General features: G+C 46.2%; 1 long non-coding RNA gene across 1 annotated transcript; it reads right to left on the bottom strand.

The window, feature by feature from the left end:
• Positions 1–855: 855 nt before the first annotated feature.
• On the bottom strand, positions 856–2,916 carry LOC309328569. Its single transcript, XR_014150829.1, has 2 exons — positions 2,326–2,916; positions 856–1,364 (listed from the first exon to the last, which is right to left on the bottom strand). It is a non-coding gene; the product is annotated as an uncharacterized lncRNA (long non-coding RNA).
• Positions 2,917–23,213: the final 20,297 nt, after the last annotated feature.

The following is a 23,213-nucleotide window of genomic DNA, read 5'->3' as shown; positions in this document are numbered from 1 at the left end:
TACAAGCAGGCATATTTGGCCCCTGTTAAAGTGAGCTGCTTCAAGCGGTCCATTCTGTTTTCTTTTTCTCAAATACAGCAGCATAACGGAAAATATAGAGGAGGGGAAACTCACACAGCTCGAATTCATACACATTTCCAAATAAAACCACATTTTAAAGTGTCTCTATTTGTCTCTATTGCCAAATAGGTTACTATTCTCCTGCAAAGTCCTTTGTGGGTCCACAGCCCCTCAAAAAACTCAGAGTGAATGAGTTAAGTTTTTCAGAGGCTGCAATGGACAAAGCCTTATGAAGCCAGATGGTCATGGAATATGATGAGGGCTCCTTCCACTCTGGTGCTATGACAGTAGTTTATACCTCGCCCATCCGGCTAGGTTTCCCAAGCCACTCTGGGCGGCTTCCAACAAAATATTAAAAATATATTAAAGCACCAGTCATTAAGAACTTCCCTAAACAGGGCTGCCTTCAGATGTCTTCTAAACGTCAGGTGGTTGTTTATTTCCTTGACATCTGACTGAAGGGTGTTCCACAGGGTAGGTGCCACCACCGAGAAGGCCCTCTGCCTGGTTCCCTGTGCTGGACCAGTACAACCTAAGCAGGCAGCCACCAACAGATGGCTAACAATAGATTTGCTATGAAGGTTCAAATTCTTTTCCCAAAACACATTCAAATAAGCAGGTCATAGAGTGATCCTCTGTCCAATGATTGTCCTGATTTCTGGTGTCCCTCAGAATTTACTCACAGGAGTGCAATCCCACCACCTATGATGACAAAACCCTCTGGAGTTGTACCCCCTCCAACAAAGGGAGGATGTGGTCTTGGAGTTTCAATTCAGGTAGACCGGAGTCAAAAACCACCTGTGAAAAACTTTTAATGAATTTCCACGTACATTAGCTGACACCATCTTGTTTAGATGACCAGATTTTTTTGTCCACTGCAAGGGATCAATTGAGGGCTGATCCAGAGATTTATTTTGCAATGGACATACTAATAGCTCCCACAGAACCTTTCTTCCCACTGGTCCATCTCCTTCTTCCAAAGTGCCATCTCAGCTGTCCAGCTGTCCAGCTCTTCTTTCCAAAGCTCTGGTTCCTCTTTCAAAACATTCCTGATGCTCTCAAAGAGATCTGTGACCTTCTTCCAGAGCTTCATGTTTCGCTCCCACAAAATGGTGTTTCGTCCATCTGTGCGCTTGGAGAGCTCCCTCTTCTTTTGCCAAAATGCCACCAGCTTCTCTTTCCTGAACTTGTTTTCCTTCTTGAGCCTCTCAATGGCATCATCCAGAGCCTTCTCCTTGCTCTTAAAGTCTTCAGTCTCCTTATCCATCAGGTCCATTTGGCTCCAGAGTGAACACTTGCGATTCCTCAAAAAGAGAGATTTGCATTGACATTGACATACGCAATTCCCACTCCCCCAATACAGATCTAGAACTAGTTACTGAAATTTAAATAGAAAAAACAAAATAAATTCATCATTGCATTTTACCTATTGCATTTATATCCTATCCTTCTCAAGGTTCCTTATCTATGCTCAAGAAAGAAAGAAAAAAAGGTAATGGACAGTTAAATCCAGTCAAAGCAAACTATAGGGTGCAGTACTCATCTCACTTTCAGGCCAAGGGAGTCTGCATTTGTCCACAGACAGCTTTCCGGGTTATGTGTCCAGCATGACTAAACTGCTTCTGGTGCAATGGAACACCGTGATGGAAACCAGAGTGCACAGAAATGCCGTTTACCTCCCCGCCGCAGCGGTACCTATCTATCTACTTGCACTGGAGTGCTTTCGAACTGCTAGGTTGGCAGGATCTGGGACAGAACAACGGGAGCTCACCCCATTGCAGGGATTCGAACCACCAACCTTCTGATTGGCAAGCCCAGGAGGCTCAGTGGTTTACACCACAGTGCCACCTGCATCCCCCTATGTTCAAGTACAGCTGTGGTGGCTAACCTTTTTTTGATTAGAAAGCCACATAACAGCCCACTTGAATAGTTTCAACCAGGCATCCCCAACCTTCGGCCCTTCCGATGTTTTGGCCTACAACTCCCATCATGCCTGACCACTGGTCCTGTTAGCTAGGGATGATGGGAGTTGTAGGCCAAAACATCTGGAGGGCCACAGGTTGGGGATGCCTGGTTTCAATCAACAACCTCTTTGCAAAGGCAAAGAGGAATGAAGTCCTGCTACGAGCAGCCAGATCCACAACAGCTGCTGGGAGAGTGGGGCTGGCCCTTCCTTGGACTTCATGGGGGTGGGATCATCATCTCACACCCCACACCAAACACCAGCTGCAACACTATACTCGAATAAATATAACCTGTTCACACCTGCTAGGGCCTCTTGAGTCTTCCTTATGGCTGTGTTGACAAGTGACTCTTGGAAGCAGGGTGTTTGAAGATCACAGATCAGAGGCTCCAGGTGTCATCTATGTCAGCCTGGTGACAGGCTGTGTCATAGTAGGTCACTGGTAACTCAGCGCTGGAGCACTGTCCCCTGTTGGCCAAAAGGATAGTGCCCCAAAACCACCCAGGGACTTTGGGAGCCCAGTGTTTTTTCTGGAGCTGCCTCACCCTATGTCAGGCACTAGGCAGAAGACTGGGAGAAAACAGTAAAGACCTGATGAAGAGAGCACAGCAGAGGTTATATTTTCTGAGAATCCTCCGGAAAAATAATCTCTCAAAGGACCTGTTGATGGCATTTTACCATTCTACTGTTGAGAGTGTATTAACTGATGGTCTGTGTGTGTGGTTTGAGAACTGCACGGTCAGGGGGAAAACAATGTTGTCCAGGGTTGTAAAGACTGCGGAGAGAATAATTGGGTGGACTCTTCCCACCTTGGATCAAATCTATGCTTCCAGGTGTCATAAGAAAGCTGCAGACATAGTGCAGGATAGTACACACCCCAGAAATGATCTCTTTCAGCTTCTACCTTCTGGGAAAAGGTACATGGTTATAAAGACTAGGACTAGCTGCCTGAGAAACAGTTTTTATCCAGATGTGATTTTGGTTTTAAATGCAGTGTAAGGTAGTCTATGTGAGAGTATATTGTATTAAATTATGGGGTATCAGAGTTTTTAGGGGGTTAACCAGGCTGGGATAGCTGGGATAGCAGGCTTGTTGGTTTTTGAATGTCTGATGTAGATTTTTTCAATTTTGTTGTTCTGTATGGGACAATGACAATAATGATTATCGTATTGAATGGTGGAGATCACCTCCCCAGTCTGACTCTTCCAGAGGAGAAGAAGACAGTTTAGGTTTACAACAGAGGTTTGAGGGAGGTCACAGCTCAGAGGCAGATGAGGGGGAAAGTTGGGGAACAGAGAGGAGGAGGAGGAGGAGGAGGAGGAGGAGGAGGAGGAAGCACTAGGGGGACAACAGCTGATGGACATAGTGTTTTTAGAAAGCATTCCAGACCCTCCATCTCCCAGAACCTAGCGAGCCTTGAAAGTAGGAGAGCAAAGAGCTCAAAGGCAGAGGGCTGCAACAAAATAGAGCACCCGTGGTAGAGAGGTTGAGCTTGATGAATGAGGAAGTGGAAGAGATGGGGTGGGTGGGTGTGGAGATTCACTTGAGACAATGCCATTATCCAAGAGGCTGGGTTTTATAGCCTCTCTCTGTAAATACTGAATAAAAAGCGGGCGGTAAGACCAATCCTTGTCTGTGTATGTTACTGGGCAACTGGCCCTGGGAGTAGCTGACAGGAGCCTGGCATTCTATAAGCCAGTGATAGGGAACACCCAAGTTGGAGGACTAAACCTCTCTGTCTGGCTCTCAGGGCTGTCCCAAGGCCACACACCTCACCGACTTTGCTTTCCACCCTCCTGAGTATTTTTGTCTAGCTAGGAGGCATCCTTGAATGCTGACAATGCCTCTTGTTTGCTGGATGGAAGGTAGATAGAAGAAGAAGAAGAAGAAGAAGAAGAAGAAGAAGAAGAAGAAGAAGAGGAGGAGGAGGAGGAGGAGGAGGAGGAGGAGGAGGAGGAGGAGTTTGGATTTGATATCCTGCTTTATCACTATCCTAAGGAGTCTCAAAGCGGCTAACATTCTCTTTTCCCTTCCTCCCCCACAACAAACACTCTGTGAGGTGAGTGGGGCTGAGAGACTTCGGAGAAGCGTGACTAGCCCAAGGTCACCCAGCAGCTGCATGTGGAGGAGCGGGGACGCGAACCCGGTTCACCAGATTACGAGACTACCACTCTTAACCACTACACCACACTGGCTCTGTGGTGGGCGCATGTAGAAGCTGGCCTACTATGCAAAGGGGGGAAAACTGGCTTTTGTTGCCCTGCCCATGTGGCCTCTAGAAGGTTGCCCAAAAGGGATTCCAACCCTTGCTCTGGAAAAAGTTCCCTACCCTTCCTTCATAATACTAGAACTTATGGACATTCAATGTTGGAAGATTCAGGGGAGATAAAAGAAAGTAAAGCTTTATTGCAGGGCAGAGATAAACTATGGAACTCTCTGCCGCAGGAGGCAGCAATGGAGACCAACTTGGATGGCTTCAAAAGAGGAAGGGACAAATTCATGGAGGAGAAGACTATCCATGGCTACTAGCCAGGATGACTACACTGTGCCTCCACAGTTGGAGACAGAAATGCTTCTGAATGCCAGTTGCTAGAAACTGCCAGATGGGAGAGTGCTCTTGGGTCCTGCTTACTGGCTCCCTACTAGGGCATCTGGTTGGCCACTGTGAGAAAAGGATGCTGGACTAGATGGGCCATTGGCCTGATCCAGCAGGCTCTTCTTACCTTGGGGAACATCAGCAGTTTTTAGCTAAGCATCCCAATACAGTGAGTGGTACCTCGGGTTAAGAACTTAATTCGTTCTTGAGGTCTGTTCTTAACCTGAAACTGTTCTTAACCTGAAGCACCACTTTAGCTAATGGGGTCTCCTGCTACTGCTGCGCCGCAACCACATGATTTCTGTTCTCATCCTGAAGCAAAGTTCTTAACCCAAGATACTATTCGTGGAGTGTGTAACCTGAAGTGTCTGTAACCTGAGGTGTCTGTAACCCAAGGTACCACTGTACCTTACTGAGTTGGACAATGGTAGTGAAGGGGAGGGGGGGAAAGTAGACGCAGCACTGGGCAGGGCGGAGAGGTTTAACACTCCAAATTCAACCCACTGCAATTCCCGGACTGCAATTCCTGCATTGCAGGGGTTGGATTAGATGGTCCTTAGGTTCACGTCCAACTCTGCAATTCTTCTGTAATTCTATGTATGCGACTGCCCACCAATAGAATTATCCAGGTGTTATGTACTGAGCTGAATTCTAGAACAATAGGATCCAGAATGCAGCAGTCTGATTAGTCCACAGGAGCCACCCAATCCAGCAGCTGATTCCAGCTCGGGGTGGAAGGGAATCAGCGACCTGATTGGCCTGCAGGAGCAGCCAATCAAGCTTCTGGAGGAAGTGAATCTGCAACCTGATTGGCCTACAGGAGCAGTCTGGAATTAGCCAATCACGCAGGGCCCATTGTGTAAATAATGTATATATAGCTAGACGTTTTGGGGATAGTTTCATTCATTGCTACTATGAGCTGAATAAAGAGCATGAAATTCACACTCGACTCTAAGTATATTTCACAGGCAACTTATCAAAACAAAGAAACATCACACAGTGTTTGAAAGTACTGTAATAAAAACAATAAAAGAAGGATTAAAGCACTCAACAACATAAAAGTTTCCTTCTGGCACAGGCAAACACCTGGCAACTGAACTTAAAGCTAGGCTAGAATATAATTAATTAAAAAAGATGTTTAGATATACCTTTCCCAAAAAAACTGAAGCATTTCTGCTAGGTTTGATGGAAGATAGACCAAAGACTATTTATGCACACCACAGTAGCAGCGAGAACTTTAATGGCTCAAAAGTGGAAGTTACAGGAGTTACCAACGATAGTGGAGTGGCAGGTGAAGATGATGGATTTTGCAGAATTGGCCAAGCTGACCTGCAGGGATTCGAGACCAGGAGTAAATTTATGGTATATTTGAATAATAAGTGCAAAATAATTGCAAAAATTTGAAGACACTAGCAGGATTGAAATAAATCCTACAAGGTGGACAATAGAGTTAAAGAGCTAAAATGTGAGATAGGACTTGAAAGCGGAAAACCTGCTGAAGGGAGGGAGGGAAGTCATAGGCTTGGCAGAGCAGAAAGGAATTGTGTATGTCATTGTATTGTTGAAAATATTGTTTAAGGAGAAAAATTATATCTGTAGCTAGGATAGAAGAGCTAAAGTATAAGATTTGATTAAAATCAGCTTAAACCAGTGAAGGCCAAGGGTTCGTTTTATAACGCAAGGTCAAAGTGTATTGTCAGGATGGGCATTCTGTCTGCATAAGACATTCTGAGATGCTGGAATGCTGATTGGGTGTTGGATAGGAGGGCAATGAAATGAACATTTTATTGCAGGTGATGTGGGTGGAGCTGTGGTCTAAACCCTGAGGCTCTTGGGCTTGCCGATCAGAAGGTCAGTGGTTCAAATCCGCACGACGGGGTGAGCTCCCGCTGCTCTGTTCCTGCTTGTGCCAACCTAGCAGTTCAAAAGCACACCAGAGCAGTGCACACAACTGCTGTTTACCTTCCTGCTGGAGTGGTACCTATTTATCTACTTGCACTTCGTGCTTTCAAACTGCTAGGTTGGCAGGAGCAGGGTCCAAGCAACGGGAGGTCGCCCCATAGTGGGGATTTGAACCGCTGACCTTCTGATCGGCAAGCCCTAGACTCTGTGGTTTAACCCACAGCACCACCCGCATCCCTTTTCTGTAAATACCCTGGAGTAAATTACAGTAATTCACAAGACAGTTATACAGAGCAAATGACTGCAAATCTCGGCTTGCAGGTAAGATGCACAAGGTGTCCCCTGCTGCTTGTTGATGTAACATTTCAGCGATCCTCTTGATCCAGTGTTAACATGTTTATCCGAGCGACCCCCACCCTGGCGTGACATTTATTGCATGCTGGTATCTACTGCTGCTAAACGTTTAGCTCGAAAAGGCTCGTTTGATGCATCTCCACATAGGGCCCTACACTTAACGAGAGCCTGTCACAAGGTGGTTAAGTCCAGCAAATTGACTGATCTTGACAGCTGTCTTGTTCTGTAGCTCTTTTCCCAGGTGTTCCGGGCATGATAACTGGATCTTTGCTTTCACTACAAAAGTAAACTGAATTACAGCAAGAGAGAGAGAGAGAATGAGAGAAAAAGAAACAACATTGGGTGCTGTCCTGGCTATTGGCACTACCATAACCTTTGATCATTAGTACCAAGGCACCAAAATCCATCCCCTTCTATTTTGGCTCAGTGGTAGAATCCATGCTTCACGGGCTGAAGGTCGCAGGTTTAATCCCTGGAAACTCCAGTTAACAACAACAACAATAATAATAATACCCTGCCCACCTGACTGGGTTTCCCCAGCCACTCTGGGCAGCTTACAGAAAAATATTAAAATACAATACAGTGGTACCTCGGGTTATGAACTTAATTCATTCTGGAGGTCCGTTCTTAACCCGAAACCGTTCTTAACCAGAAGCAGCACTTTAGCTAATGGGGCCTCCTGCTGCTGCTGCGCCGCCGCCATGCGATTTCCGTTCTCATCCTGGGGCAAAGTTCTCAACCGGAGGTACTACTTTTGGGTTTGTAAACTGAAGTGTTTGTAACCCGAAGCATTTGTAACCCTAGGTGCCACTGTAATTCATCAAATATTAAAAGCTTACCTAAACAGGGCTGCCTTCAGATGTCTTCTAAACATCTGATAGTTGTTTATTTCCTTGACATCTGGTGGGAGGGTGTTCCACAGGGCGGGTGCCACCACCGAGAAATCCCTCTGCCTGGTTCCCTGTAACTTGGCTTCTCGCAGGGAGGGAACCGCCAGAAGGCCCTCAGCGCTGGACCTCAGTATCTGGGCTGAATGATGTGGGTGGAGATGCTCCTTCAGGTATACTGGGCCGTGGCCATTTAGGGCTTTAAAGGTCAGCACCAACAGTTAAAGCTTGCTGACACCCCTAACCCTAGGGACCCAATACCAGTCAATGTAGACAAGGAGTGGAGAACCTTTGACTCTCCAGCTTGTTGCTGAACTACAAACCACAGAGGCAAAAATGGCCACAGCAACAGATGTGAACCATAGGCTGGTTTCTTTTTGGCACACACCTCTCTTGTCCTCCATCCAGGCAAGCAAAGGGCATTCCCAGTACTCAGGGACACATTCCAGCAGGGCAAAAACACATCTGAGTTGCCAAGCAAGGGCCAGTAATGGGTGTGTTCTGGGCAGAAGGGGTGTGGCTTAGAGAGAGTTCCAAAAGCCCGGTGGAGAAGACTGGAGACTATATTTGGACCCTGGGCTTGGATTGGATAGCCATCTGTCGGGGATTCTTTAACTGCAATTCCTGCAGGAGTTTGGACTAGATGACCCTTGGCAACCCTTCCAGCTTTCCAGTTCTCTGACCCTTTTTACTTCTCAGCCAGAAGCACATTGTCCCTTTGCCTGCCTGTGCAGCCTGATCACAGCCCTTTTCCAGCCAGCCTCGTTCTTCCTTTCTTTCCTTTTTGTAAAAGAAAAAAAAAGGGAGTAAAATCCAATTTACTCAACTAATGAAGGGTACTTCGTGTGGCTTTCTTTGTATTCCCGACGCTTTGCATCGGCAATGGTTTATAAGATGCATCAAAAGGCATTTGCAGGGGCGTAAGGCACTAAATTAAAATCCAGTTGTAAGCAATTTGCTTGCAAATAAGAAATAGCTGCTCCCAGACCTACTTCCCACATTATGAGAAGAAAGGGTATATTGTTTTCTCATGAAGTGAACATCCAGGCAAACGTGTGGCCTCATCCTTCTATTCTTTATCAGCAGAATGCCCATTGTTACAGGGGATTTGAGTACAGGGGTTTATACCTGTACTCTGAGAGCGGGTGGATGAAAAATGTCTCTGTGTGTGCCAGACCTCCCACACTTCGTGTAAGATTCCAAGTATCGGGAATTGGATAGGGAGCAGATTCTTCATTCATTGCAGTTCTATGCTCATTACAACACTGTCTTCATGTGCAGGATTTTAATTCCCCCCTGCCCCCCCCCCACTAATTTGAACATCACCCATTCAGGTAGGTAGCCGTGTTGGTCTGACGCAGTCAAAATATATTTTAAAATGTCCAGTAGCGCCTTAGAGAGCAACTAAGTTTGTTCTTGGTATAAGCTTTCGTGTGCATGCAAACTTCTTCAGATACACTGAAACGAAACAGAAGTCACCAGACCCTTCCACCATTCGGATTCTGTTCGTAGACAGAGGTAAAGTTCTCAAACTGGGACAATGTTTCCGGTTTTGCGGAGTTTGTAAACTGAATCGTTCTTAAACCGGACTGTTCTTAAACCGAGGTACTACTGTATAATATTGATTGTGTTCAAATCTTCCTATTCTCAGTTCTTGATTGTAGAACACAACTATTTTATGATATGATCCTGGAACTTCCGGCTCTTGAGTCCTTCAGAACTGTTCACCAGGCTAGACTTGAATAGCAGATGGTGATGATGATTTAAAAAAAAAAAGAGTAGGCTTCTCTTATGTTCTTAATGACCAGCTATTTCCAGAAACACTTTTTAAAAAAAAATTAAAAATTCAATGACTCAGCTACATTAGTTAAAAATAAAAATAAAATCTGTTATACATGTGTTATAACCCTGTGACACCAGATGGCGCTGTAGAGTTGAAACCGGAACTCTATGAAATTTTCCATTGTGAGCTTTAAAACTCCCCACCCCCCCCCAGAAAATTTTCAGAGCGTTTTTAATAGCTATGTCGATGCAGCCCTACCCTAGCTATTCAAGTCTAGTTTGGCAAAGAGGTCTGGAGGACTCAAGTCCTTGCGCATTATTTAGAGAAATTTTGGTTGGCCCAATGCAGTGGTTCTCAAAGGGTGTGTCGTGTGCCACACTGGTGTGGCAGAGAGGATGGCAAGTGCAGGGGTAAGATTAAAGGACAATCAATATTATATTTTTTTGGGGGGGAATGCTTTGTGTTTTTATGTATCTGCCTTGTTTTATACTCTGTGGCTGTCCCGTGATCATATTATAAAGGAGTTGTGTTCTGTGTTATAGCACTGCTGGGCGTTGTTGCGGTTTGTTTTCCAATGTATTCCTTCTCAGTACAAAATCAGGGGTGGAATAATAATAATAATAATAATAATAATAATAATAATAATAATAATAAATTCTTATTTATAACCCGCCCTCCGTGGCCAGAGCCGGGCTCAGGGCTGCTAACACCAGTAAAATTACAATAAAAACATAATGGGGGGGGGGCAATTTAAGATACAGGTTAAAAATACAATTTAAAATGCAGCCTCATTTTAATATAGGCCCATAGATCAAACCCAGAAGGGGAGGGAAACATAAGGGTCAGACTGAGTCCAAACCAAAAGCCAGGTGGAACAGCTCCGTCTTGCAGGCCCTGCGGAAAGATGTCAAGTCCTGCAGGGCCCTGGTCTCTTGTGACAGAGTGTTCCACCAAGTCGGGGCCAGTACTGAAAAGGCCCTGGCCCTAGTTGAGACCAATCTAACCACCTTGCGACTTGGGACCTCCAAAGTGTTGTCATTTGTGGACCTTAAGGTCCTCTGCGGGGCATACCAGGAGAGGCGGTCCCATAGGTACAAGGGTCCTAGGCCGCATAGGGCTTTCAAGGTCAAAACCAGCACCTTAAACCTGACCCTGTACTCCACCGGGAGCCAGTGCAGTTGGTAAAGCACTGGATGAATGTGATCCCATAGCAAGAACCCCGTAAGGAGCCTCGCTGCGGCATTCTGCACCAGCTGGAGTTTCAGATTTTTATTCTGAAAGTGTGGCTCAGAGAAAAAAGTTGGAGAACCGTTAATGAAAGGTTTACCTTGATATGGAATATGGTTTTTTTCTCCTCCTCCTCCTCCTCCTGGGCCAACACAGCTACTTTTCTGTTTCCAGGTATGCTTAGTCACTGCCCTTGGTGAGCAGCTGCCGACGGGGCATGTTTAACTCCTTTGATTGCGTTTTTAGGACATGAAAACCTTGTTCAGATCAGCTTAGCAGGAGTCCAGGGGGAAATCTGGATCCAGAAGGGAAATGTTTCTCCTGCTTCTGGCGATAGCTTGATCATGGAAATCTGCAAAAGATGCACTGCCATAAAGAGACCTTGATAGAGAAGGAAAGGAGAAGGGGACAGCGGCACAGGGATTTCTCCTCTCTGATACCACACAGAGAGCTGCTGTCAGTCAGTGTTGACTGGGGTGGGGTGGGGGTGGGAAAAAGGTAAAGGGACCCCTGACCGTTAGGTCCAGTCGTGACTGACTCTGGGGTTGCAGCACTCATCTCGCTTTACTGGCCGAGGGAGCCAGCATACAGCTTCCGGGTCATGTGGCCAGCATGACTAAGCCGCTTCTGGCAAACCAGAGCAGTGCACGGAAATGCCGTTTACCTTCCCGCTGGAGTGGTACCTATTTATCTACTTGCACTGGTGTGCTTTCGAACTGCTAGGTTGGCAGGAGCTGGGGCCGAGCAACGGGAGCTCAACCCGTTGCGGGGATTTGAACTGCTGACCCTCCGATCAGCAAGCCCTAGGCTCAGTGGTTTAGACCACAGCGCCACCTGCATCTACACATCTTACATGTTCTTAAATAAAGCACTAGAACTGGCTGTTCTGATGTTTTTGACATCCTGCACCCAACCACTCCAGTATGCCCTCCTTTGGGCCTGTGGTTCTAGACAGGCTCGAAGAGCAGCTGCCAGTCAGTGTGGACGGCACTGAACCAGACAGACCAGTGGGTCTTGCTCACTGAAAAGGCAGCTTGCCATGCTCCTTGTCAGTCATTCCCTTCATTGAGACACTCTCATTTCTAACAAATATTGAAAGGCTTGAGAGATGAACATCTGTCAACATTTAAGAACTGGCAACTGCAACAGATCTGATTTAGAAGACATCCAGGCTTCCACTGTGTAGGCTGTCAGAAATAAATTAAAAGGGGGAGGGGGGAGTCAGGGAGGGGGAGCAGGATGAGTTCCGTGCCCACATCTGAGAATTGTGGAACAATTAGAGACTATTGAGCTAAATGGGAATAGTGGAAGCTGATCCGTTTGGGAGAATGGGATCCTACCCACCCAACGATGGATAATATAATAATATGATAATATGATAATAATTTATTATTTATACGTCGCCCATCTGGCTGGGTTTCCCCAGCCACTTTGGGCAGCTCCCAGCAGAATATTAAAGATAGATAGATAGATAGATAGATAGATAGATAGATAGATAGATAGATTCTTTATTGTCATTACACAAGTGCAACATTGCACAAGTGCAACGAAATTGGATGCCATCCCTTAAAAACAACAAAAGCAAAACAACAACAACAACCAAACAAACCACATTCCAGCCACACCCACACCCACACCCATCAAACTCCCAGGTCACACTATCGAAAAAGCACAATAAAACTAAAAGCACAATAAAACATCAAACATTAAGAACCTCCCTAAACAGGGCTGCCTTCAGATGTTTTCTAAAAGTCAGGTACAGTGGTACCTTGGGTTAAGTACTTAATTCATTCCGGAGGTCCATTCTTAACCTGAAACTGTTCTTAACCTGAAGCACCACTTTAGCTAATGGCTCCTCCCGCTGCCGCTGCGCCGCCAGAGCACAATTTCTGTTCTCATCCTGAAGCAAAGTTCTTAACCTGAAGCACTATTTCTGGGTTAGCGGAGTCTGTAACCTGAAGCATATGTAACCTGAAGTGTATGTCACCTGAGGTACCACTGTAGTTGTTTATTTCCTTGACATCTGATGGGAGGGCGCCACTGAGAAGGCCCTTTGCCTGGAGGACTTTGGGCTTTCAAATTTCAGTGCTGCCCTCTGCAATGCCAAAATTTGGCACCCCCTGCCTCTCGCCTTCCATTCCACATCATTGTTGCAGCTCCCCCCCCCCCCGAGGCACTCTTTCAGCTTGGTTCAGCGTCCGTTGCAGGCAAACCAGTTGCGCTCCCCTAAATTTGCCTCTGCCACCAACTTCAGTCTCCCCTCAGTCTACCTTCCTACTTGCAAGCAGTCCATGGGGTGCCCCTGCCAGCTTCCCCCTCCTTAGGACTCAGCTACATTAGTCAAAATAAAACATTATACATGCGTTATAACACTGCGACACCAGGTGGCGCTGTAGAGCTGAAATCGGAACTCTATAAAATTTTCCATTGTTAGCTTTAAAACATTTTTTTCCCCCAGAGCGTTTTCAGAGCAATATATATATATCTGTGTAGATGCAGCCTTAGTCTCAGTGTTGCCTTTGGAAAAAGTCAGCAGGCAGAAGGATGGACACAAAAATGAGAATGTCGTGAACCGCCCTGATATCTGCAAATGAAAGGTGGGTTCTACAAGGCCCAATACAGTGGTGCCCCGCTAGACGAAAGGGTTTTCCGTTTTGGAGGCGCTTCGCAAAACGAATTTCCCTATGGGCTTGCTTCGCAAGACGAAAATGTCTTGCAAGTTCCTGCGGGGGTTTTCCCCTCCCCCCCCTTTTCCTAAGCCCTAAGCCGCTTATCAGCTGATCCGCTAAAAGCCGCTAAACTGCTAATAGCGCTAATCCGCTAAGCTGTCAATGGGCTTGCTTCGCAAGACGACAAAACCGCTATACGAAGAGCCTCACGGAACGGATTAATTTCGTCTTGCGAGGCACCACTGTACTTCATTTGTTCCGCAGGTCCGTTCTTAACCTGAAATTGTTCTTAACCTGAAGCACCACTTTAGCTAATAGGACCTCCTGCTGCTGTCGAGCCGACGGAGCACGATTTCTGTTCTCATCCTGAAGCAAAGTTCTTAACCCAAGGTACTATTTCTGGGTTAGCGGAGTCTGTAACCTGAAGCGTCTGTAACGTGAAGCGTCTGTAACCCGAGGTACCACTGTAGGAGGGTTTGCAGACTGTGTCATGTCACAGAGGGGAACTGTAGCTCTAAGGATGTGTCCCCTAATTACTCTCAGTGTCCTTACGCAGGTGACGCTGTGGTCTAAACCACTGAGCTTAGGTCTTGCTGATCGGAAGGACGGCGGTTCGAATCCCCACGACGGAGTGAGCTCCCGTTGCTCGGTCCCTGCTCCTGCCAACCTAGCAGTTCAAAAACACATCAAAGTGCAAGTAGATAAATAGGTACCGCTCCGGCGGGAAGGTAAGCAGCGTTTTCCTGCGCTGCTCTGGTTAGTCATTCTGGCCACATGACTCAGAAGCTGTACGCCAGCTCCCTCGGCCAGTAAAGCGAGATGAGCGCCACAACCGCAGAGTCGGCCAAAACTGGGCCTAATGGTCAGGGGTCCCTTTACCTGTACTTTACCTTAATATGCTACAGTTCCCAGGATTCTTTTGGGGGGAGCCAGGATTCTTAAAGTGGTAGAAGAGGGCTTGAAATGTTTGATATGGATGTGACTATATATAACCACACTGTAAACACATCAGAACAAACGCTCAATAAAGACTGGGCATAGTGTGGTCAAATGCTCAATGAGCAGGTCATGTGGAGGAGACCTTTGTTCTCCTCAGTGGACTTCAGATCAATGCATGGGCTTTAGAACTGTCTGCAGCTATTGCGGAAGACATCTAAGAACAAAACCTCCATGTTCAGATGCAGTCTACCTAAAAGGATCAGGTAGAAAATGATGGAGAAAACTTTTCTCCTCCTGGACTAGGCAGTCCAATGGACTGATTCATTATAAAACAGCTTCTGTCATACCTGAAGCTACGCTTTCCCAACTGTGTATCACAATAGAGGAAGACCAGGATTAGGAAGACAAACTGGGGACTGGAGGACAAGCACTTTGGATGTGTCTGTAGAATTGCTTGCTTCCCTCCATCAAATCTCCTCTTGGTCCGACTCATGCTGTGGCCAATTAAAGACGATCTTTGTCTCCCTGGAAGAAATTGTGCAGCCTAACCTTTTAGCTTGAAATAGCAAATCAATAAGGTACTTTTCAATGCTCGGACCCGATGGAACGTTGCCAAGGAAGAACACACGCCATGTGGCATTTTAGAGAATTTCTCTTTTTGGGCCAGGAATTTGCAGTGTTTGTGCCATCCGGGATTATATGTGCTAACTGAAGTCGTTCTCCAAGTGCCACTCCTTTATGCTGACAAAATCATGCCAACTTCAGGCAGGAGGGAAGAATCCTCAGGCTTGGGGGAGCCTCAAGTTTTCCAGAAGTACAAGAAATCCTCGGGGGGGGGGAATATACCCCAATGCATGGGTGGAAAACTCAGGCCCCAGGGACCAAATGCGACCCTCCAGATCTTTTTATATGGCCCTTGGGAGCCTCTGCAATTCAAAACCACTCTTCCTCCTGATTCTGCTTGGCATTCTCCTTTAGAATTTTTAACTGCGCTGGAAAGCAAAAACTCTTGATTGTACCTCTTTCTTATCTGGAGAGAGGGTAGAGAGGGAGTGTGCTTAGAAACCAATCTACTGAGAAAAGGTAAAATGTGTGATCCTTGACCCCCACCTCTTTTGCCTCGGGCCTTGCCCGCCACTGACATATGATACCCCCCCCCCCGGAAGGTGGCCCGGAAGTGAGTGGCTAAAAAATGTTCCCCACCCCCGCCTAATGGCCCAATGAAGGATAAGGAGACTGAGGGATCAGTGGCTATGGGATGCTGGTTGAGTGTTTGGAACAGCGACAGAAAATGAGGGCAGGAGCCATGGACAAGGGCACGGGTCAGGAACCCTTTTCAGCAGGGGGCCAGTCCACCATCCCTCAGACCATGTGGTGGGCCGGACTATCTATCTATCTATCTATCTATCTATCTATCTATCTATCTATCTATCTATCTATATTGGGGGGGGGGAATGAACGAATTCCTATGCCCCACAAATAACCCAGAGATGCATTTTAAATAAAAGGACACATTCTACTCATGTAAAAACATGCTGGTTCCCGGACTGTCCGCAGGCTGGATTTAGAAGGCGATTGGGACAGATCCAGCCCCCGAGCCTTAGTTTGCCTACCCCTGGATAAGGGCATGACAAGGGCTGGAACCCTGAAGAGAAGCGCTTCACCTACTGCAACATTTCGCGGCAGACCCACTTGTTAACGGAACAATTAACCGTGAGATACAGTTCCTTGGCTAGTCAAGAAGGCTTTTTAGCCAGAGGGTGGGAGGAGGGGGGCATTCTTTGCTTCACTGCAGCTTTACAATTCTATAGGAAACATCCCCCACCTCTGCAAAAATAAATAAATAATAATAATGTGCTGAGTGTACCGTAATTTCACATCTCTCTCTTTCTCCAAAAAATATTCTGTCCGGACTTCAAAACACAGACTTAACCAACAATATCCCACGATAGCAGTCAACACTTTGTACAGAGAAGGCAAAAGGGGGGGGGGGAGGCACACTTTCATTGCTTCATTGACTTGTTTGTGAAAGCTCAGAGCCCCTGTTGCTGGAATCTGCGTTCTGCGCTCTGGAGGGAAATCAAAACATGCTTCCCTTTGCAATGTGCTTTTCCGTCTGAGTTTACTTGCCATTACCCCTTGCAGCAGAAGGGAGAAGTGGTTGATCAGAGTATATTTGTGGGAAGAAAAGAGGGAGATGTACCCTGCTCTAAGGCCTCACTCCTGTTTCCCAGCTCCAGAGATAATTGACTCTGAACGAGGTCTACACATTTATTCATAAAACAGCAGCAGACCTCATTTGCATCACAAGAAGCCCTGCAAGAAACTAACCATAGTTCCCCCCCCCTCTCTCTCTCTCTCCCTCCCTCCCTCCCTCCCTCCCTCCCTCCCTTCCCCTTCCTACTGCCCCTGCTCTTGTTGCTGGCCAACTCCACTTGCACCTCACCTCCTCCCTTTACACCTCACCCAAACCTCCATCTCCTCACAGCTCCTTCAAGTCCCCCCCCCCCGCAAATATCCTCCTAGTTCCTCTGTGTTCCTCCATCTCTGCTTTATTTAAATCTCTGCTGTTGTGTAAAACAGCCATTTTAAAACCCACCTTCACCTTTGCTTCCCCTGCCTGACCACACAAATCTAGGATTGTAATGTGGCACTACAAATCCTCCAGTGGGGGCTGCGTGATGACAGTCCTACATTTTTAATATATATAGGGATACACACACACATACACGCAAAACTTATTCTATAGACCTGTTGCACGCTCTCTCCCTCTCTCTTAAAGGGAAGATATTCCATTTTGTTCCTGGGAAGACTCTCCTTTGCCTCTAAGACTTGTGCATGATGAAGGCCATTATTCAGTGGAAATTGTGGATTTGAATCTCTGCTCATGTATGAAGCTCATCAAGTGGTCACGGTGCGATTCCTATGTTGTTATTGTTGTTGTTTAGTCATTTAGTCGTGTCCGACTAACTGTGACTCCATGGACCAGAGCACGCCAGGCACTGCCTCCCGCAGTTTGGTCAAACTCATGCTGGTAGATTCAAAAACACTGTCCAACCATCTCATCCTCTGTCATCCTCTTCTCCTTGTGCCCTCCATCTTTCCCAACCTCAGTGTCTTTTCCAGGCAGTCTTCTCTTCTCATGAGGTGGCCAAAGTATTGGAGCCTCAGTTTCACGATCTGTCCTTCCAGTGAGCACTCAGGGCTGAACAAAAGGGAACAAGTGAAGGGGATCATAATAAAGTTGTGTCAACCCAAACAAATGATAGGTGATAGATTCTAGATGGACAAAACAATGTCTATCCTACAACTCATCATTATCATAGGGGATTCGCTGCCACAAGATGTAGTGATGGCTTTGGTGGGGGGTTGGATACATTCATGGAGGGGTACTAAATGTTACAATTCCCACACACACTGCCCTCTGAGCTCTCTTGGACAGAAAGAATAGGGATGCCATAAAGAAATACATTGCTATCTGCAGTCTGCAGAACATCAAGCATTGATGTTTAAAGCCATGTCTACATTAGCTGCTGAAAAGGAATGGCTTGCTAAGGAAATAAGGAGAGGGCGCGGGGGGGGGGGGGGAGAGGGAAAAAAAAAACAGGGCTGCACAGTTTGCATCTTGCTGAGGTCAGCAACTCCAGAGCCTTGCCAGAGACCCACCAAATTGGATTAACACATCCTTTTGCAATGCCTCTCCACTGAACTCAGAATCAAGGCCCCTTGGAGATCTCCCCTCCCTTTTGCTCGGATATATAGAGTTCTGGTGACATGATTTATTTGGTGGCCATGCAGAGAGGAAAATAACAGGCTTCCCAAGAAAATGGGGATTTGATTTCCCCTTTGGTCAGGCTGCAGTTTTGTCAGCTTTCTCTCTTAAAAATTATTATTTTTTATCCCTGAGCTGTTTTTCCCTGTAACGCCAAGGTTGTTCACTCTTCAGGGCTGTAATAAGACACTTAACTTCAGCTGCACATAAGTTCTCGACAGTTTAATACCTACAGACTGAGCTGCTGTGAATCTTTGGGGCTCAATTACTGTGCACGGTGTAGAACCAAACTGGTAAGAGGCAGCCTCTAAAATGGGGGCAACTTGTCTGACCTCTCTCAAGAGGCACTTCCCCCATGTTCAGCTTCAAAGTCTTCTTCTTGGGCTATACTTGTTGCCCCCAAACCCTCTCCAAGAGACCAATAACCAGCATTCCTGTTAAAAGCTGACTCCTGTGTTAAGTGCCACACTCTTTTTTTTAAAGCGCCTCTTTCCTCCTCTAAGTCAGGTTGCAATCCTGTACCCACTTACCTGAGTGCAATTAATTCCCAGCGGGGCTTCCTTTTGAACAGGCCTGGACAGAGCTGAGATGAAAACGAAGCTAATTTTCATTTCTGTTAAGGCCGTTGGCAAAGCAAATTTGGTGCCCTTCCCTTTGCAAATTCATAATGTGTAAATTTAATTGGGGTAATAAAGAAGATCATAATACTTTGCATAAGCATGAGGGACAGATGCAAAGCTCTATTGTGTACATCAGCAAATATAAATAGATCCTCTGTCCCTTCTGATTCCCTTGTGATGGAATGTTCCGATGGAGCTGATGCGATTCTTCTGAAGCGTTCATAAATTGTACTTCCTTGTAAGAGTCCCTTATATAATACCCAAGCAATGCCAATTTAGCTGGAGTGGAACATTTAAACAGCTGGGGAAATATGAAACAAATGCATAGCAAATGAATTCATTAGGACTGGCACTATTAGGACAAATTCATTATGATTAGCATCCTTGAAAGGAACGTCTAAAGATGGGGCATTTTTTTTAAAAAAAGGAAGATGAGAGACAATGTAATCGGCGTGCCCCAGCGGCACCCCGTCCTCCATCTCTGCGGCTATTTGATTGATTGACACCACCCTTTTAAAGGATGCTGTGGTTGCTTTGGTAGGATCAAAGAGACGTTCATGGTGGCCAGCTCACAAGAGTGGAGCCTTTGAAGATTCATCAAAGAATGTGAAAAGAAATATTGTACAGTGGTACCTCGGGTTAAGAACTTAATTTGTTCTGGAGGTCCGTTCTTAACCTGAAACTGTTCTTAACCTGAGGTACCACTTTAGCCTATGGGGCCTCCTGCTGCTGCTGCACGATTTCTGTTCTCATCCTGAAGCAAAGTTCTTAACCTGAGGTACTATTTCTGGGTTAGCGGAGTCTGTAACCTGAAGCGTCTGTAACATGAAGCATCTGTAACCCGAGGTACAAGTTCCATCCCAGAGACCAAGAGAAGCAGCTCCACTCCACTCTGACCCTGGAGTAACACTAAAGCAGAGGTGACTTTGAGTAAGACAGGTAGTGGTGACTGATCAACCCCACAGCTTTCAAGTTCTGCAGTCACATAATCCATGAATGTAATCAAATGAAAGCAGCAAAAAGACAGCTCGGATGGAGCCCATATGGGTTCAATTGTGATTTTAATAGTTAGAAGTAAGGAGCGGGATACGCAAAGAAAAAAAATCATGCATATATTTAGAGTTCTTGCCTCCAGCCCCTTTGCCCCCGAAGCTCCTTGTAGCTTCCTTGGGTACCACTGTATGCTTAAGAAAAGAGGATGGGACTTTGGTAGAAATACAGGTGCCTACAAGAAGATAAGAAGATAAAACAAAATAAAATAAAAAAATTCCTTCCAGTAGCACCTTAAAGACCAACTAAGTTAGTTCTAGGTATGAGCTTTCATGTGCATGCACACTTCTTCAGATACACGAAAGCTCATACCTAGAACTAACTTAGTTGGTCTTTAAGGTGCTACTGGAAGGATTTTTTTTATTTTGTTTTGACTATGGCAGACCAACAACGGCTACCCATCTGTAATAAGAAGATAAGAATGTCCCATCTACTCCAGCATCCTGTTCTCACAGTGGCCAACCAGATGCCTGCGGGAAATCAGCAAGCAGGATTTGAGCATAAGAGCCCTCTCCCTTCCTGTGGTTTCCACCTACTGGTATTCATAAAAAATACCACCTCTGTCAGGCATCAGAGGAGCCACCCCTCCCCCCACAGTACATTGCCAGGAATGGATAAGACAAGGAAAGTTCTTACCAATGCATTTCATTCAGTATTCACAGACAGAGGCTTAGAAATGCAGCCTCTTGTAATGGTGTTGCTCCGAGTGAAACCCCCTCCCCTCTGTCTCTCCCACTTCCTCATCGGTCATTCCTATGGGTGCTGCTGGAAAGTGCCTTTTGCCTTTGAGCCCTTTGCTCTCCTACTTTCAAGGATTGCAGGGTCCTGGGATGCTTTCTAAAGACACCGAGTCCACCAGCTGTCTCTCCCCTGGTGCTGCTTCTTCCTCCCATTATCTCCAGGCTTTTCCCCTCATCTGCCTCCGAGCTGTGACCTCCCTCAAACCCCTGTTGTAATTCTGAACGGTCTCCTTCTTCTCTGGAAGCGTCAGGCTGGGGAGGCAGCCTCCACCACTCCTCCTCTGTCCAGTCCCTGACAACCTCAGACTGTGGAGGCAGAACACAGCCATCATGGCTCGAAGCCGTCACTAGCCTTTTCCTCCAGGACTTTGTCTTAGCTCTCTAGTTGGGACTATATGGGCTATTGGCCTGATCTGCCAGGCTCTTCTTATGCTTTCAATGCTTCTGAACACCAGTTGCTGGAAACCAGGAGTGCTCTTGTGCTTAGGCCCTGCTTGTGGGTTCCCCCTCAGTCATCTGGTTGGCCACTATGAGAACAGGATGCTGGACTAGATGGGTATTGAGGACAGGCAGAGTGAAGTGACAGAGCTAGAGCGCATCTAGCCACTGTCTCCAGCATTCAAAGAGATAAGCGGCTCTCAATGAGCTGTCCAGGGTCCTTAAACCTCTGTATTTGGCACACTTTGCTCTTGGCTTGTACAGTGGTACCTCGGGTTAAGAACTTAATTTGTTCTGGAGGTCCATTCTTAACCTGAGGTACCACTTTAGCTAATGGGGCCTCCCGCTGCTGCTGCGCGATTTCTGTTCTCATCCTGAAGCAAAGTTCTTAACCCAAGGTACTATTTCTGGGTGAGCAGAGTCTGTAACCTGAAGCATCTGTAACCCAAGGTACCACTGTATTATGGCTGAGGGACTCGTGGCCTCCCAAATACTTCAACTCCCTCCACCCCATATCATTTGGCCATGCTGGCTGGGACAGATGGGAGTTGGTCCAACACCATCTATCCCACCCCCACCCCCACATATGACATGTTTGCTTCCTTTCCTCAAGATGTCCTGAGCCTTCCCCTGTATTTACATTCTGGAACTTGGTAAAAAGGTAAAAGGTAAAGGATCCCTGGATGGTTAAGTCCAGTCAAAGGCGACTATGGGGTTGCAGTGCTCATCTTGCTTTCAGGCAGAGGGAGCTGGAGTTTGTCCACAGACAGCTTTCTGGGTCATGTGGCCAGCAGGACTAAACCACTTCTGGTGCAATGGAACACCGTGATGGAAACCAGAGTGCGAGACACGCCATTTACCTTCCCACCACAGTGGTACCTATTTATCTACTTGCACTGGCGTGCTTTCATAGAATCATAGAATCATAGAGTTGGAAGAGACCACAAGTGCCATCGAGTCCAACCCCCTGCCAACTTCTAGGTTGGCAGCAGCTGGGACAGAGCAATGAGAGTTCAGCTGGTCATGAGGATTTGAACCGCCAACCTTCCAATCGGCAAGCCCAAGAGGCTCAGTGGTTTAGATCACAGCACCGTCTGCATCACCTGGATCACGGATTGGTCACTGCCTGCTCTGGTGGTCCCTATTCTCTTATTGTGTTTTTAATATTCAGTTGGGAGCTGCCCAGAGTGGCTGGGGAAACCCAGCCAGATGAGAGGGGTATTAATAATAATAATAATAATAATAATAATAATAATAATAATAATTATCAACCACCTTCAGAATGCTGGCTGTACCATTTGCTTCTTACTGGTTCTGCTTCGGACATGGAAATGACTTGTAGGTTTAGGAGCATGGAAATCTACCTTTTATGGAGTCAAACCATTGTCCACCCTGCTCAGGGTTGTCTACAACGGTTTCAGGAAGAGGACTTTTCCAGTGCTACTTGGAGATGCCAGGGATTGAACCTAGGACCCTCTGCATAAAAGGCAGGTGTTCTGCCACTGAGCTACACCAAGCTGCCATTCCTTATTCTCATACGCTCAACCAACATCAGCAACATGTTGTTTCTTGGAAGTTGACCCTGAAAGAGGCAGGTTTCCTGGACAAGTTTCCACAAAGCAGTTCCAAATTATTCAGGAATGTGTCAAATGCACGCTACTTTGTGGTGCAATTGTCCCGCATGAATTATATGGTTGTCTGCATTATGCAAAAGTGCCATAAATTTTGGGCCTCCTGCAGCTAACTGGGCAAAGCCTTCCCTTTAATTAGAGTGGAAAGGAGCGAACCATGGTGGATTTATGGGCAAAACATCAAGTTATTCAAGTGCTTCTGCCAATAATGGTGTTGTGGCGTTAAGCTAGAAACCAATCAGAGGTGAGGCTCATGCACCAAAAGGGTCACATGACTGAGCCCCAAAATATAGGATGATTAGCAGAGGGTTGGAAACCTTCAATTCATTCAGTGGGTAGATTATTCAACTCAGTTGATTTAGTTGATTACTTGGGGAGAACATATTGTAGAAAGTTTATTTATTTATATAAGTATTTATATAGAATGCTCTGTCATAAATGTGTGTTATTTACCACAATAAAACATAAAACCATACAACAGGAACCATTAAAAAAAGTCAAAAATAGACATCAATTAACCAATGTGGATGGATGTATTATTAATTGCCTGCCTAGGCCTGATGGAATATAAAAGTTTCCAGC

Source organism: Podarcis erhardii, assembly GCF_964252035.2.
Source record: "Podarcis erhardii genome assembly, chromosome: 14".
Classification (NCBI taxonomy): domain Eukaryota; kingdom Metazoa; phylum Chordata; class Lepidosauria; order Squamata; family Lacertidae; genus Podarcis; species Podarcis erhardii.
Note: the sequence above shows the minus strand (reverse complement) of the source record. Positions and strands in the feature narration are given on the sequence as shown.